General features: G+C 53.6%; 1 protein-coding gene and 1 long non-coding RNA gene across 7 annotated transcripts in view; one reads left to right on the top strand and one right to left on the bottom strand.

Moving 5' to 3' along the window:
* The window catches only part of LOC102408422, an 84,414-nt gene extending 74,941 nt beyond the window's left edge, over positions 1-9,473 (bottom strand). Inside the window, exons 1-2 of one of the 6 annotated variants that reach the window (XR_006548814.2) lie at positions 8,613-9,473; positions 6,346-6,584 (exon numbers count right to left, since the gene is read on the bottom strand). This is a non-coding gene — a long non-coding RNA (uncharacterized LOC102408422). Of the gene's footprint in view, positions 1-6,345; positions 6,585-7,616; positions 7,754-8,612 lie in introns of those variants that run through there. The other 5 variants (XR_006548816.2, XR_006548811.2, XR_006548812.2 and 2 more) reach the window with 5 other exon arrangements.
* Positions 7,645-15,513, top strand: part of BCOR (BCL6 corepressor) — a 52,595-nt gene continuing 44,726 nt past the window's right edge. The window contains exon 1 of the mRNA XM_006058692.4: positions 7,645-7,786. The gene's annotated coding sequence lies outside the window, so the exon portion shown is untranslated. The remainder of the gene's footprint in view (positions 7,787-15,513) is intronic.

Raw genomic sequence — 15,513 nt, 5'->3', positions numbered from 1 at the left:
GTGACACCAGAGCTGAGTATTGAAGAATGAGCAGAAGCTCAGCAGTGGGGGGCTAAGAAGGAACAGGCATTCCAAGCAGGGAGCAAGAGCCCAGCAAAGACCTAACCGCAAATTCTGTTGGTGTCCCACCCATGTCCTTCCACCCAACCCAGAAGGCACCTGGAAAGATTTCCCAAATACATAAGGACTTCCTGAAACTCCATCAGAGGGAGTTCTCAGGCCTCTGAAGCAAGCTCAGCTGGCTACCATATGTGCAGGCAGATCCTAAGTGCTTAGTTCCCAGAAATCATCCTCAACTCATGAGAGCCGGGGTGTGCTGGAGCCATGGTACGGGCTCTGGAGCCTGACTGTTAACATATTCAGAAAATTTGCAAGCCAATTGTTAAAACACTGGTAGCTTCCAATCAGCCACAGTGGGAATATTTATACCTGGCAATTGGCGAATACCATAAATTGGGACTTTCTTTGTTCTCCAAGAAATCTGGTTTACTAGCACACCACCGGATGGGAGTTGGTGGATAGATACTCTGAGGGGTGTGCTACACAGGATCCCACAGAGGCAGCAGCAGAATTGAGCCCCAGTTGCTCATGTTGATAACCTGCTCATGAACGGACCCTATATTGGTCTTCCTCCCTTCCCTGTCTTGATTTTTAATCCCTCACTGTGCTTCCTGGGATCACCTCTCTTATGCCCCCAGATCCTTGGCTCAGGGTCAGCTTTGGGAGGTACCCAAATTAAAACAGTAATGGAAGCAAGAGTCGTGATCATGGAGGACTGTTATACCAGGCAGAGGATGTTGAATTTAACCAAGGTGTCTGCAGTCTTGAAAGAATTTAAAGAGGTAAAAGGTGGCAAGATCAAGTCTGCATTTCTTAAGGTCACCCCCAAGGCCTGCGGAACAGATGAAAACGCAGGGAGCAAGACTGAGGTAGGAGGATGGTGGTGATGGTTTCGAAACGTGAATGTACTTAATACCACTGAACTGTACACTTACAATGGTTAAGATAGTCAGTTTCATGCCCATTTTACCACAATAAAAATAATGGGGTGGGGGGAATGGAGGCGGGAAAACCAAGAACTAAGTCAGTGTTAGAATGCAGGAAAGAAATGATAAGGGTGTCAGACAACCATGGCGGATGCCATCCATATAGAACATGAGGGAGTTGTGCTTGCCGTAGCACTGTTCATGGATAGAACTCTGAGCACAGCTGGCACTGAAGCAGATATCAGAAGAGGAGGATGAGACACAAAAGAAGACTGTATCAAGGAAGACAGTAAAGGGAACGTCAAGAGGGAAGTGTCACCAGGGCCACAGACCGAAAAGAAGTGCTTATCAGGATTAAATAGGTAAGGGTTTAGTAGCTGAAATAAACTTCTCATTGACTCCTCACCAGAGCCCTACATTAAATTCAGTGACCTTGCTGAATTCCCTTATTAATTCTAATAGATGAATTGTATGTTTTGTTGGATGTTCTCTGTGCACAACCATGTCATCTGCGAATAGTTTCATTTCTTCCTTTCCAATCTTCATGAGTTTTCTTTCTTTTTCCTGCTTTATTGCACTGGCTATATGGTCTCCAGAGTAATAATGAACAGGAAGAGTGATAGCAAGCATCATGCCTAGGTCCTGATCTCAGGAGGGAAATTTTCAATATTTTGCCACCAAATACAATGTTTGTTGGGGCTTCCCTGGTGGCTCAGTGGTAAAGAATCCACCTGCAATGCAGGAGACACAGGTTCGACCCCTGGGTCAGGAAGATACCCTGGAAAATGAAATGGCAACCCACTCCAGTATTCTTGCCTGAGAAATCCATGGACAGAGGAGCCTTGCAGGCTACAGTCCACGGGGGTCACAAAAGAGTTGGGACACAACTTAGCGACTAAACAACATTTGCTATAAGTTTTGCTTGTACTTACTTTTTATCAGATGAAGGAATTTCCATTCTAAGTTTGCTAAGTGATTTTACCATGAAGGGGTGCTGAACTGTATTTCTGTATTTCTCTGGGTGACCCTGGGAAAGTTCCTTAAACCGTAAACCATAAAATGACCTACTGCTTTGGCATTAGATATATCTGGGTTCAATTCCAGCTGTACCATTTTCTCGCTGTGATTCTGTGCAATTTAGTTAAGTTACCTCATATAGAAAATGGAGACAATAATAGTAACTCCCTCATAGGAACCAGAGATTTTTTTTGTAAGTTCAAGAGCCCAAGAGGCTGGCTTTGAAGCAGGACTAGGGTTTAACATCCAAATCCTGGAGCCAAAGCCTATGGAATAAGCTTTCTGCAGGGGCCAATGTTCCCAAGAACCTTTCCATCTCCTGCTCCTTGCTCAGGATTTCCCAGAACCCTTCTGATGATGAATGGGGATGGAGCTGAGCTCTTCCATCCATATTGTTGCACTCTGCCCCCTCAGGACTAAGGGAACAAACATATGAGTAGTTGGTCCACTGTGATGGCCCTACCCATGGCCCATGCGTCCTGGTATTCATGCCCTCATGCAGTCCCCTGCTTTTGAATCTGGGTGAGCTTCTCTCTTCTAATTAGGTGAATTGGCATAAGTGATACTGCATGACGTCTAAGGCTAGGTCAGAAAAGGATTTCTAGATTATATCTTGGTCTTTCAGAACTTGGGCCACCATGACAAAAGTGCTATTATCCTAAGGCCACCATGCTGGAGATAGGAACCGCATTCTACAGTCCCAGCTGAGCCCAGATTTTCAGCCATCCCCATCAAAGCATCACACTTGTGCACAAAGCCAACCTGGATCCTCCAGGCCAGCTCATCCACCACTGGAGTGTCACTGAGAGTCCCTAGTTGACCACATGGAGCAGAAGAATCACCCATCTTAGTCCTGGGCCAATTCCTGGCCCACAAGATAAGAGGATACAGTAACATGGTTGTTACATACATTTGGGAGCTGTTCATTGTACAGTGATAAATAACTGAAGTATCTACCTTATGGGTTGAGTCTTTAGTCATGGAAAAACACTAAGCAAACCTGTCTAGTGCTCAAACCTATAACATTCATCTTGTTCGACCTTATTCTAACCACTTCAGCTAACCAGATTCAAGTATGCAGTATTTAAGAACTGAGAAAACAGAGAAGGAAGTTGTTTCACTCAAAATTCTCTGCATGCCTTTGTGTCTTAAATCCTTCTATTAACAAGAAGGGATGTAAACAGATAATCCTCAGAGCAACTTACAACATTGGTACCATTAAGTCCAGCCGATTTTTTACGGTTGAAGAAATGAAGATTCAGAGAGAATAACTCACTTGTGCAATATCACACAGCTAGTTAAATGGCAAAATTGGGACCGAAACCTAATACTAGAAACTGTAAATCAGGCTTTTTTTTTTTTGGTCTGGGTTGGGGCACTTTTACTTGGTAATCAGGGGGATCTACTCATAGTAGCACAAGGAACAGAAGAGAACTGATGAGAAGAACTCAGAAGCAAAAGTACAGCCAGGCTCCCCACCCTGGGGCGGAGGCAGGACCCCCTCACTGGACCCCTATCTTTGAGAAACCCACCTTTGCCCTCTCTGGGGCCCTGTGTTTCTGAAGGCACTCTGTTTTTTACTGTATGTCTTTATTATTCTCTGCCTTTCTGCAGACTAGTTTTCCCTGGCCTGGGATCCACAGGCTTGAACACCACGGTCCCACGATCAGGCAGAGTTGACTACATAATCTGTGGGGCCCAGGACAAAACTAAAATGCAGGGCCCCAGCCAGGGGCTGGGAAGTCAGTCTCTCTTTCCCACATGTCCACTGCCTCAACCCAAGGTACTCGGTGGCCTCCAAGGGATCACAGCCTCCAAGCTGGAACACATTCAGGGCTGGGATCCTCCGTGGAGGAGAGGTCCCTGCCAAGTGTCAGACCCAAAGTGCTACTACCTTGCCCCACCCCCAAGATGCTATGAGGCTCAGTGGACCCCAACCTTGACCTTCCCAAAGTTAGTACCCAGGCTCGTGCCAGGGGCAGAGGGTGGCAGCAGCCCCAAGGCCAGGGTGGTGTGCAGGAGGCCAAGTAAGGCCAGGGGCACCAGGAGGTGGGGACCCAGCATCTGAGAACCCATTACAGGAAGGTAAACCGGGGGTGGAGGGCAGGAGGGGGGACCGTGCATGAGCTGGGGCTCCATGCCCCTGGGTCATGCTCCACTGTCCCATAGGACCTCACCCACCAAACCCAGATTTGAAATGATATTATTCAGAATGCCAAGATGGCAACTGCAGAGCAGTAAACCCCAAGTGTGGGGCCCTTCTGAGCACAGGACCCTGCGACTGCACTGATTAGACTCCACATAGCCAGCCCTGCCCTACCTAACCAGCTTTTTTTTCTCTCTGGCTCCCTTGTTCCTGGGGTCGGGCGACAGACTCCATCTGCACCTAAAGCGATATAGAGACTGCTGGCATTCCAACCCCGTAGAGGACAGAGGTCCCAGACATCCGGGATGTGAACCAGGAAGAGACCCCAAAAGCTCCCTCATGAATGCTGTCCTACCACCTCCTAAGTGATGTCATACTGTCCATCACATACTCTGCAGGTATATGAGCTAAGGGGGCTGGTTGCCCACCCCAGCATCCATCCCCCAATTCCTTAGTAACTGGAGGCCGCAATGGCCTCAAGCTAAGCAGTAGCATTACTCGGCCTCCCTTGCAGCAAGAGGTGGCCAATTGGCCAATGAGACGTGAGTAGAAATCACTGGGTGGGACTTCTGAGAAATCTTTATAAAGGAGTCTGACTCAGTTGGATGGGGGTGTCCTTTTCTCCCCTTGTCTCTCCGCTTCTTGCTGCTTCAAGGATTCAAGGCAGTGGGTGGCATGATCAGATGGAGGAGGCGAGTTTGGGGAGGGTGGGTTCCATTGTTTCATGAGGAGCTCTCAAAGATCTGAATTAAGAGGGTCAGATGGGGAAGAGCCCAGGAGAAAGGTTAAGGAGGTACGACCTACAGGATTTGATGGTCGAGAGCACAGTCAGTACCTTTCTGTGTGCCAAGCAAAGTAGAATGTAAGCTCCATGACACAGGGACCATATCTCTGTGGCTTACCATTCCACACCCTGGCCCAGCACAGTGCCAGGCACAAAGTGGGTAATCCCTAAGTGTGGTCCAATAAATGAATGAAGAATGAATGAAAGTGCTGTAGAAGTCCTTTGAGGGCTTGACTCCTAATTGATCAGGAACATCCATCCCCAGGGAGCCCCTTGTACTCAGGGAATGATTCCCAAGTATGACTCTCTTGCTTTGTGCTACCTGTGAACTCCTGCCATCCTCATGCTCAGACTCAGGCTGGGTTTTGGGGGGACCTGGAGGACAAAAGCCATGGGAATGCCACCCTGCTCCAAGCTTTTCCCAACTCTGGCTCTGATGTGGTTTGCAGGCCAAGTTAATGCCACTGTTTCCAAAACATCACTTCCTCTGCAGCGTGAGAAAAGAGGAAGAAAACTAGCTCTATGACTCTCCTCTTCCCCCAGGGAAAGCACAAAGCTGTTGGAAACAATAAAAGCAGCCCTGTGTAAAGGGGAGACTTTTGTCTGTGCAGTCAGGGGTTGCTGCGCCCGCGACTTCCTGCAGGGACATTCGGCAGTTTTGCAGATAAATAAATGCTCACATTCAGAATGACCAGCCTAGAACACTTTTATGAGCCTTTTCTCCTCCCCAGGCTGTACACAGATAATAAATCAAATTAGCATCCTGAACCTCCGGATCAGCATCACTTGTCACCAGTTCCCCCTGCACGAAGGGTAAGTGAGTTTCGGCAAGGCTGTGCTCAGCTATGATCTGGCCACGTGGGATTGAGGCCTGTGGCCTCCTTGGAAATCATTTGATGTTTCAGGCTGAGGTCACAGGGCCCTGTTGGTCACTCCAGACCAGACTGTAAAAGAGGTGGCTGAAGCCCCAGCCTTCTAATCAAGATTAGGTTGTTACTTAGAAAATAAACACTTTCATTTCTTAGTTAATAATCGTAGGAACATGAGCCAAAATAGACAACTGTCAGAAAGACAGACAAAGAAGGAAGGGGAGGGAGGGAGGGAGAGAGAGAGGGAGGGAGGGAGAGAGAGAGGGAGGGAGGACAGACTATATCCATAATCAGAAACAGAGGCTAGCCATTTTCCTCCTCCATGTTCTGCCTAAGAGAGTGACTTACACGGCAGAGGCATTCAACAGATGCTGGAGGAATGGAGTTGGAAAGGAGAGAGTTTACTTTCAGGTAACTGTTAATGAAATTGGTCCTCATTTCAGGCTGCCCAATTAGTGACACAGAATGGACAACTGGTTAGGTTTAGAAAATGAGGGTGCGGGGAATAACAATATGACATAAAAGTATGTTCCATAGGATTACCTGAATATATGCATTTTTTAAAATTGCATCCTCTCTTGGAGCACTGGAAGGAGCTGGACAGCCCAGAGCAGCAGTGGTAGGCTGTTCAAATGGCAGATGTGGTCCTACTGCCCAGCCATCTCCAAGCTGTTGGTTGAGGTAGATGACTGCCTTCCAAGAGATGTGACCTCACAGCTGGTGAGGGCTGGGACTCTGAAACAAGCTGCACAGATGTACGATCATGGTGTTCCTTATGTGGTCTGTGAATTGAAAAATAAGCGCTAACTGCAAGTCACGCTCCCCCCCACCCCCTCTACCCCCCCCCCCCACCCCCGCCCCTGCCACTGCCACCACGGGCCTGTGGAAGGGAAACCAATGAGCCATGTTTGGTGGGTGTACCCTCCTTTCCTGTGATATGTTCAGATATGCCTGATCCTGAGCAGAAGCCTACAGAGAAGGAAGGGTGGGGGAAAATGGCTGAGATCAAGTAAAAGCTGCTTTAGGTATATGCCCCAGCAAGTTCAAATGCTGCCAGGCTGATTGGTTGGGGGGAGGGGTGGAGTGGGAAGTTAATGTATTTTTGAATAAGAGTTTCCTGTTATCTGCAAACAGTCACAAAACAGCTAGAGATTTTATTAAAATAGTCCTCTTAGAAGGAGCAGTGGTTGGGGCCGTTTTCTCTAAAATCATGGGTGGATCTTGCCATGGGTGGTTCTGTTATCGTTTCTTCAGATACCCATTCATTTCACCATTATTTACTAAGTGCCTACTGTGTGTCGGTCACAGGGCAACGTAGAAAATACACAGTCCTCAAACAAACACTAAGTTTTGTAGATGGGTCTGGACTTCTGATTCCAAGGTTACCACTAACATAACGTTTAACCACTCAGACTCAGGGATACTTGACTTCAAATTCCCACTAAGTCATTTAACTCGCTGGGTGACTTGATAAACTCATGTAACTGACCTGTAAAGTTTGAGGGCTCGTAAAGTACTTAGCACAGCGCGGAAGTGGGAGTACTATTATTATTTAGCGCGATCCCTCCACCCCACCCCAGCTCAGATCCCTGCCGCCCTCCACCGCTCGATGGTATTTCCGAGGCGGGCCAGGCCTTCTGCCGCTGGGCCGTGACCCTGGAAATCGGGTCAGGCTCTCGTCAAGACGTGAGTGTGTGTGTGTGTGTGTGTGTGTGTGTGTGTGTGTGTGTGTTGGGGTGGGAGTCGGGGGGGGGGGGGGCGGCTTTCTTTGCGCGCGGCTTTCCCCAAGGTCTGCCGACAGTCTAAAAACTCACTTGAGAGGAGAGGAATGAGCGCGAAGTGGCTCTTTCGATCTGAGACACCCCCTCCCGGAGAAATCACCCCCTCCCCCCAGCCCTGCGCGGAGTGAAATCTTAGAAGCCGCGGCTGCCGGGTTTGAACGGAATGCCGGAGTCGGTGGAAGCCGGAGCTGGTCGGCCCGAAGGTCAGCGAGTTGTTTTGAGTTCTCGTACCCGGAAGGGGGGGAAGCAGGGAGGAGAGGACGCCGGGGCCCGAGAGACCCCGCGTCAGAGCAGAAATTGTTTGTGCTCCGGAACAGGCAGCTCAGCGGAAGCCGCGACGGGGGCGGGTCACGTGCGGCGGTGGCGGCGCAGCTGGCGGGGAAGCCGGGCTGGGACAAGGGCCGGGCCGGGCGGGGGTGGCACGGGGCGGCGGCTTTCGCAGCCGAGGATGGAACCGGCGTACTCGGGCCGCTGAGCGAGTGGCGTCCCGAGCCTGGGGCGAGGGAGGCGCGCGAGTTATGGAGGGACTGGGGTTGGAGCCAGCGTGCTCGGAGCTCCGCGTGGTGCCGCACGGGCGGGACGGGAGATCGCTGTGGGGGAGGGGTGGTGGCGTGGGGGGTACGGGAGTGGGTCCCCCCAGGCAAGAGTGGCGATAGCGGGACCGACGCGGAGACTGCACGGTCGTCTGAACCCCGAGAATGGAGGAACCGCTCCTGTAGTCGCCGGCCTTGTTTTCGTCTTTGCACGCAAATCCCGGAACGACCGGAACCGCCATCCCTGTCTGCGTCCCAGGGGTGCCCCATTACGCGCGGGGGAGGCTGCGTCCCGCAGGGCGACTCCGGGAGGGGAGGGCTGCCGCGATGGCTCCGCGGAGGGCGCCGGCTGGAGTCGTGATGCACACGACCTACACACCTCCCTCTCCCCCGGAAGGCAAGGCTCAGGCCATCTCTGGGGACGCCCCGGGGCTGTGTGAGCTGTGCGGGGACCGCGGAGCGGGAGAGGGTGCTGTAGGGAGACCACTGGCCCTACCTTAAAGACAGGGGTGGCCTCGTGGCCGGGAATGAGGAGTTTCACGCTTCCCCGAAGTAGCCAGCGCTACTCCGGCGTAGGATGGAAAGAACACGAACTTGGTCAGCAGCCAGAGCGCTTGAGGACGCCTGACTTCGGTGCCCCCCTCCCGGAGTGGCCTGAAGTGTTTCCCTCTGCTGCGTAGTCCACGCGGTTGAGGTCCGAGGCCTAGATAAGTGGGAGGGTGTGGTCAGGCCTCTGATGTGAAACCCACCCATGTTCCTCTCGGACGCCACGCGGAAGAGGGGCGGCACGGTCCTCGCACAAAGTTTCCCACCCCACCCCTCATCGGGGAAGGGCAGTTTTTCCGGTGGTGGGGGCAGGGAAATAATGGCTTGGGCACGGGGAGTGGTGCTAGTTCGTTTTCCAGAGGGGCGCGGGCGGCCAGCGTTTTCGCGTCCCCCGAGTGGCGGCGCTTGGCCCCGCTGCGAAGTCTACTGGGAGTTGAGGCAGCGGGAGCCGTGCAGAGTGTGGTGCGACGCGAGACGCCATTTGCATCCCCCTCCTCCCCCCCACCTCCGCCTGCAGGTTGGCGGGGGCCGAGGTGTCGCCCGCCGCGGAAGCGTGCTCCTCGCAGTGACACTGATTAGATGCTGTGTCGGTACGTGCCCGGAATCGGGTGGGCCTTCACCTCTCCTGTGCGCATACACTTTTCTGTTGGAAAACTTGCGGGTTATTCCAACCCCCCCTCCCCCACCCCCCTTGCCGCACAGCTGCAGTCTTCAGGGCGGAATTAGGCGAGCACGTCTGCTCAGCCCCAGGGAAAGAGGATCGTGCTGGCGCTGGGAGGCCGCCGGGCCCGGGCCGCGAAAATCCACCCCTGGCTTTGCGTCGAGCTGCCGAGTGCGGCGCTTACGCGCGCCCGGCCAGCCGAGGCCTGGTTTCCATCTGCCCCTTTTGCCTCCGTGTTAAGTTAGCCGGGGAAAACCCAGTGATCCGTGCACAGCCCCTCGGAGAACACCGCCTCCCCGCCCCCCCTCCCCCCCCGCGCCAAGCCCGATTCTGACCGATGGAAAAAATGACAGTATAGGTCGGAGCAGGCTGCCCGCGAGTATTAATGCGGCCGCCTCCGTTCCCGGTGCATGGGGAGGATGGGCGCCAAGCCAGGAAACCGCCGGAGGAGGAGCCAGGAGGGCCGCCTGCCCCTTCCCGGGCTAGAAAACGTGGATTCTTAGAGAGACCAGACAACCGTGGGCAGACAGCTGCGAGAACTTATCCCACTAAATACAAGTTGTCCGTGTATCTTTCAAGCAAGATCGATCTTTTTGTTTTAATCAAGTACACGTTGAGTCAGTTACAAATACTGTGAGAACTGGTTGATCTGTAGCTGAAACCCCGCGCTCTGCCTGCTATGAAAAGTCTGGGCAGGAGGTACCGGACTGAGCATGATGTATCTTGGCGCAGGCCGTGTGTGTCCTGAGAAACCGCAGTCCCCTTTGCACTCCACCTTCGAGGACTCTTACTATAACTCTCAACGGGGATTTCTTTTCGTTGTAGTTTCTATTGGGGGCTTGCTTGTTCCTTGCAAAACCCTGCCTGGGATTGTTAGTACTTCCTAGTGGATGGTCCTGGGTTTTGGCTTTTATAAGCCCACGATTTTCTCTTGCCTTTTTCTTTTCCTGCGTTCGTGCGGCTGGGTGCTGTGGAGTCCTTTCCCGCACCCCGCCCCCGGTCCCGATCCCGGCCCCGGCCCCAAAAGTCTGCTGCCGCCGCCCTCGGACTCTCTCGTTCGCGCACCACGCAGCCTCGGTGGGGGAAAGTGAACTCTCCGGGTGGCGCTCGAGAACTGGAATTCTGACTTTGGGCTGCGGGTTTGCTTCGGAGGCTGGCCGGCAGCGGCTCGGGAGCCAGAGGCTGTGAAGGGGAAGCCCCAGAGGTGACCCTGGAGGCTTCGGGAGCAAACCCGGAGGCTCCCGCGTCTTTGTCTTTCGCGGGGCTGGCCGCCTGGCACGCACAGCTCGGATAAGAATCAACTGTGAGAGCGAGAGCGCACCGCCAACACATTTCAGTGACTAGGCGAACGCCGGCAGCCACGTAAGGAAAAGGCCATTTGCGTTGTCTTTGAAAAGGAAAAGGCTGTCCCACTTAATGAATTATGAGTGACCTGGGAGAGGCCAGGCGCGGAGTTTGTGGCGCCGAGGCCTCCTCGGGGCGCTTCTTCGCCCCAGCCCCGCCCCATCGTGCAGGAGACCCCATTTCAAAGGAAATGAGAAGCTTTTGGAAATCAGACATCTGACCCATTCTATTTACGTAAATGGTGGTACATTTGTGTGTCCCTAAAATGAGACTCACCAGCAGTCCAGGGACTGGGGCCTGCTGCCTGCCAGCTCTGGACCGGAGTTAAACTCTGGCTAACTTACATCCCCAGAGGATGTGGCTTTTGCCCAGCGTCTCTAAGAACTGATTTATAGGAGGTGGCCTTGAGCCATCAGAAAGGGTGGCCTGCAAGAGTCTACAGGACGTCCTCTAAACCAGGGCTGTTCGCCCAAGGCCTCAGGGAGAGGGTGGGTAATGGTGCCTGAGCCCTGGCAGAAGCTTCCCATTAATCCAGTCTAAATGAGTACCATTAAAGCAGTTTCCCCTTCCATCCTTACCACACACACGGGTCTTTAAGGGAAAGTCTAGTCGAGACAGTTTGAGCCCATTTTGCCTTAATTTTTTTATGGGCAGTAGTGCTATTTCTGGGCTTCCCAGGTGGCTCAGTAGGTAAAGAATCTGCAGTGCAGGAGATGTGGGTTCAATCCCTGGGTCAGGAAGATCCCCTGCCACTGAGCATGGCAGGCTACAGTCCATAGGGTTGCGGAGTCCGACAGGACTCAGCACAGCACAGCACAGCACCAGCACCCTTTCTACCCTGTCCAAACTCTGCCTTCAGCAGCTTCAGCCTGGTAAACTGAAACTGAAATCTCTCAGTCGTGTGTCTTTGCGACCCCATGGACTGTAGCCTACCAGGCTCCTTCATCCGTGGGATTTTCCAGGCAAGAGTACTGGAGTGGGTTGCCATTTCCTTCTCCAGGGGATCTTCCCAACCCAGGGATCTAACCCGGGTCTCCGGCATTGCAAGTCAGATGCTTTTACTGTCTGAGCCCACCAGGGAAACCTGGTAAGAGTATCAAATCCTAACAACACTGTAGCCAGGCAGAGTCCTATGCACTTTATGTATGAATTCATATCATCCTGAACACAATCCTATGAGTTAGACAGTTACCAGTATCATGTTACAAATGAGGACACTGAGGCCCTGAACGCTTAGGAGGCTCTGCGGCACATTTTGGGCTATGGCCAGGATGGTCCCCAACTGAGGAATGTAGGGCTGTGCTGCCTCCCCGGTATTGTGTAGTGAAGGTGAGCTTTTTGGGTTGGGGGGAGGCGGTGTTGGACCTACCACCTTCCAAAGGGTTATGGGAAGAGATGGGGAAGCCCGACAATTTGGCCCTTATCTTGCAAAGGGAAGTCCCGAAGCCTCTTACAGAAGCACGTTATTTTGGCGGCAGAAGGGACCAGGGAAGGCAGTGCAAAGGCCCCTCGCCCCACGTCGCCACATAGCATCCGGCGGTCACGTCCGCCGGAGGTGACTGGGGGCTGGGGACAGCCGATTGCGGAGGAACTCCTTATCGCCGAGAGTCAGTGGTCTCAGGAGGCGGAGCTAAACGACCGCCTTCGGGGTGGGGGTGGGGGCTAGGTCGCGCCGGTCCCTGGGCCCCGGGCGTACCCCCGGACTCCTTTCGCGGAGCCGGCCGGATGCCTAGCAGCGCCTTCCGCACCTCCGGGCTCCACTCCGCTTGAGCCGCCAGCCCTGGGCACGGAGCCTCAGGACCGGAGCTGGAGAGGCCAGCTAGACGAGTCTCGATTGGGATGGCTGGTTCCGGGTTGCTCGCACACTCACCCTGCCGCCCCCATACACTCATCCCCCTTTCCGGGTGCGCGCGCGTACACACACACACACACACACACACACACAGATCTCCAGCCCGCAGCCCGCCTCCCGGGCCTCCGCCTTCCCTTCCTCCTCCCAGCTCCGGCGCTTCCGAAGCCCGTGGCGGTTGTGTGTTGCACTCCGGAAGAGTCGGGGTTGGGGGAGCCGTGCCACCTCGCCCCTCCCCAGGGTCCGTGCACACGCTGGCGCCTTGGGGGCGAGCAGCCAGGCCCGGGGATCCCCAACTCCCACGGGAAGTAGCGGTGGCTGCCGGGGACCTGTGCACTCTGTGTTTCGTGTTTCATGATGGCCCGGGGGTCAAAGGCGAGGGCCAAACAGTGGGGCCTACGCGTGAATGGGGATGGCGATAAATACCCTCTCCAGGAAGGCTGGCCGAGTCTCGACCACGGCTACTAGGAGTCTGCCCTGCATGGCTTGTATTGGCCACAGTTTGACACCCTGGATGCCCGGGCCAGAGTGTGGCCCTGTGTGTCTTGGGGTTGGGGTGCGAGGTGTTGTGGTCGGAGGCGGCGCTGGAAAATCAGCCCCCCATCTCACATCATCCTGGAGCCTTTACTTCTAGCTCGGAAGACCCTTGGGCCCGGCTGCCCTAACCACCGCCAGAGCCCGAGAAGGGACTGGCAAACCGGCCTATCCGCGCTTACGGGCTTTGAGAGGCCTCGACCGGCAGCCGAGCCGAGGGAGGGAGCGCAGCAGCCCGCGCGCCTCAAGGCAGAACACACGCCTTTCCCGGAACCTTGAAACCCTGGGGAGCCGCTGCCATCTTCGCGTGACGAGCAGCGAGACGCCGGTGATTAAGTGTTTCTTTCCGGCTCTCCTCCTTGCCGGAGAGGGAAGAATAAAACCGGGGCGCGGGTGGGGGCAGGTAGCACACAATTATGGTCTCCACTCACCCTGTGTCCGCACTGGTCTCTCAGGATGCGTCTACGCGGGGCGCCCTCTGCCACTTTACACAATGCCTCGGCGAGGATTGAGGCTCTGGGGTGTCGACATGCCTCAGTTTCCATCCGCCTCGAGCCCAAATCGCGAAGTTTAATGCGGTGGGGGGTGGGGGGGGCACACATTGCTGAAGCCACCCGACCCCCATCTCTTCTCCTCCCATGGGAATTAAACCTTAATACAGGAATCCCCCACCCATGCCAGGGACTAATCCTGCCGCCCCTCCTGGGATTAACTCGGCTCACAGGTCCATAAAACACTTCCGGCGCGGTTGGAGGGTCTGTCTGCAGAAACACTTTAAAATTATCCTCCTGGGTTTGGAGTGGGAATTGACCCGGTGGAGGGAAGTGAGTAAACCAGAGGGTTGTAAGAGGTGATCCGTGCGATTTGCAGGCTGTCGAAAGAGGTGCCTAAAATGTGGGCTGTCGGGGCTGCTTCAACCCAGAGGGTGACCTGGGTCCCAGCAGACACATCTCGGAAAGGGATGCAACATTTACTAAATGACATTGATCTGGAGGAGAGTGGAGGCAAGCAGGAGCTGGTAGGTTTCAGCTGACTTCTGGCCCCTTTTCAATGAGGCCAGAAACTTACTGTTCCTGAAACTGTTTGGGGTTTGGGGCAGAGAATCAGTCTCCTGCCCCTCTTAGGTGGGATTCTGAAGACCAAGATCTTAAAGCATTTGGTAAACAGGACCTGATCCCCTCCACATCATTGTGACTAATGTTCCATCTCTCTTACCCTAGAAAACACAGTGGTTTGCTGATTAAAAAAAAAGTAAAAACCAACCCTTCCTCTAATCCACACAGGAATGTACAGATAAACAGTATCCAAAAGCCATTTAAGATTTTGAACATCTTCTTCTTTTACATCACTTCAAATTAACTTTCTGAGGTAACAGAACATTCTTTGGAATGTTCTGAGAAACATTCCTGTCCAAAGTGGGGGTTAAATGAAAGGAAAAAAGACCTTGAAACCGGGTCAAATCACACTTTAAGGAGAAGAAAACCGGATGAAGAATATAAATTCTAAGTAGCTTTCTGGCTCCCTATCCTTCTGTTAGTCTGGAGAGCAGATGCTATAGATACCAGGCCACCCCCATAGGACCCCGGAAGTAGGTCCTGACTCGGACTTGATCCACTAAGGGTGAGGCGACGTTGGCCTTTGGGGGGTGGGGGGAAGACAGTGAGGAAGGGCAGTCATTTGCTTTAAATGAACATCAGAAGAAAGACCTAGGCCTGCCTCTGCGTCCTGAGAACCCAGAGCTACTAAAACTGTGTGTGGGAGGCGGCGCCCGACGACCTCCTTCCCCGCAGATGGACTCATGCAGCGTGACCAGCCCAAGGTGGCGCCCAGGCACACTGGGGAGGATAGAGGCCTGACCCGCGCATTCACTCTGCCTCGCAGATTGCAAACGGGGGCCTTTAGCTGGACCGCCTGCCGACCATTCTCTCCCCTCCCTTGCCCGAGGCCTCTGGGCAGGGTCTACTCGCCTCCACCCCACTGCCCCTCGGGCTGCGCCCTCCCCTCCCTGGCACCCAGCCCGGATCCTGAGGCCTCCCCCGCCCGCCCGCAGCCCCCGTTCTTCCCCTCGTGATTCATTTAGCAACGGTGCAGAAAGCCTGTTTACCTCTGCAGCCCCGGGCGACTCGATCTGCGTAAAAAGCCCTAACGCCAGCGCCGACCAGTAGGGGGGGATTGTCCTATAGATTATTTCTCCTCCTGGGTTTTTGTTTTTTTTTTTTTTTTTTAACGAGAAGGCTGGGTTGGAGAGGGGGTGGGGTGGCGTGTTGCTGCTGGTTTTTAAAACACCGTATTTGAAAGAGAAACAAAAGCCACACAAAAGCCGTTTAGGAGGTACCAAGGCTGTTTTTACATATAAAAAGTGCAGCGAATACCAAGGGGCCCCCAGCAGTGATAAACTAAATGGTTGGCCGATTTCGACAATTAGCAGTTAATCTGTTATCTGCGATCTGCAAACAAGTTTTG

The sequence above is a fragment of the Bubalus bubalis genome, chromosome X, assembly GCF_019923935.1.
Source record: "Bubalus bubalis isolate 160015118507 breed Murrah chromosome X, NDDB_SH_1, whole genome shotgun sequence".
Classification (NCBI taxonomy): domain Eukaryota; kingdom Metazoa; phylum Chordata; class Mammalia; order Artiodactyla; family Bovidae; genus Bubalus; species Bubalus bubalis.
The sequence above is the reverse complement of the archived record's forward strand: the minus strand, read 5'-3'. Positions and strand labels throughout refer to the sequence as shown.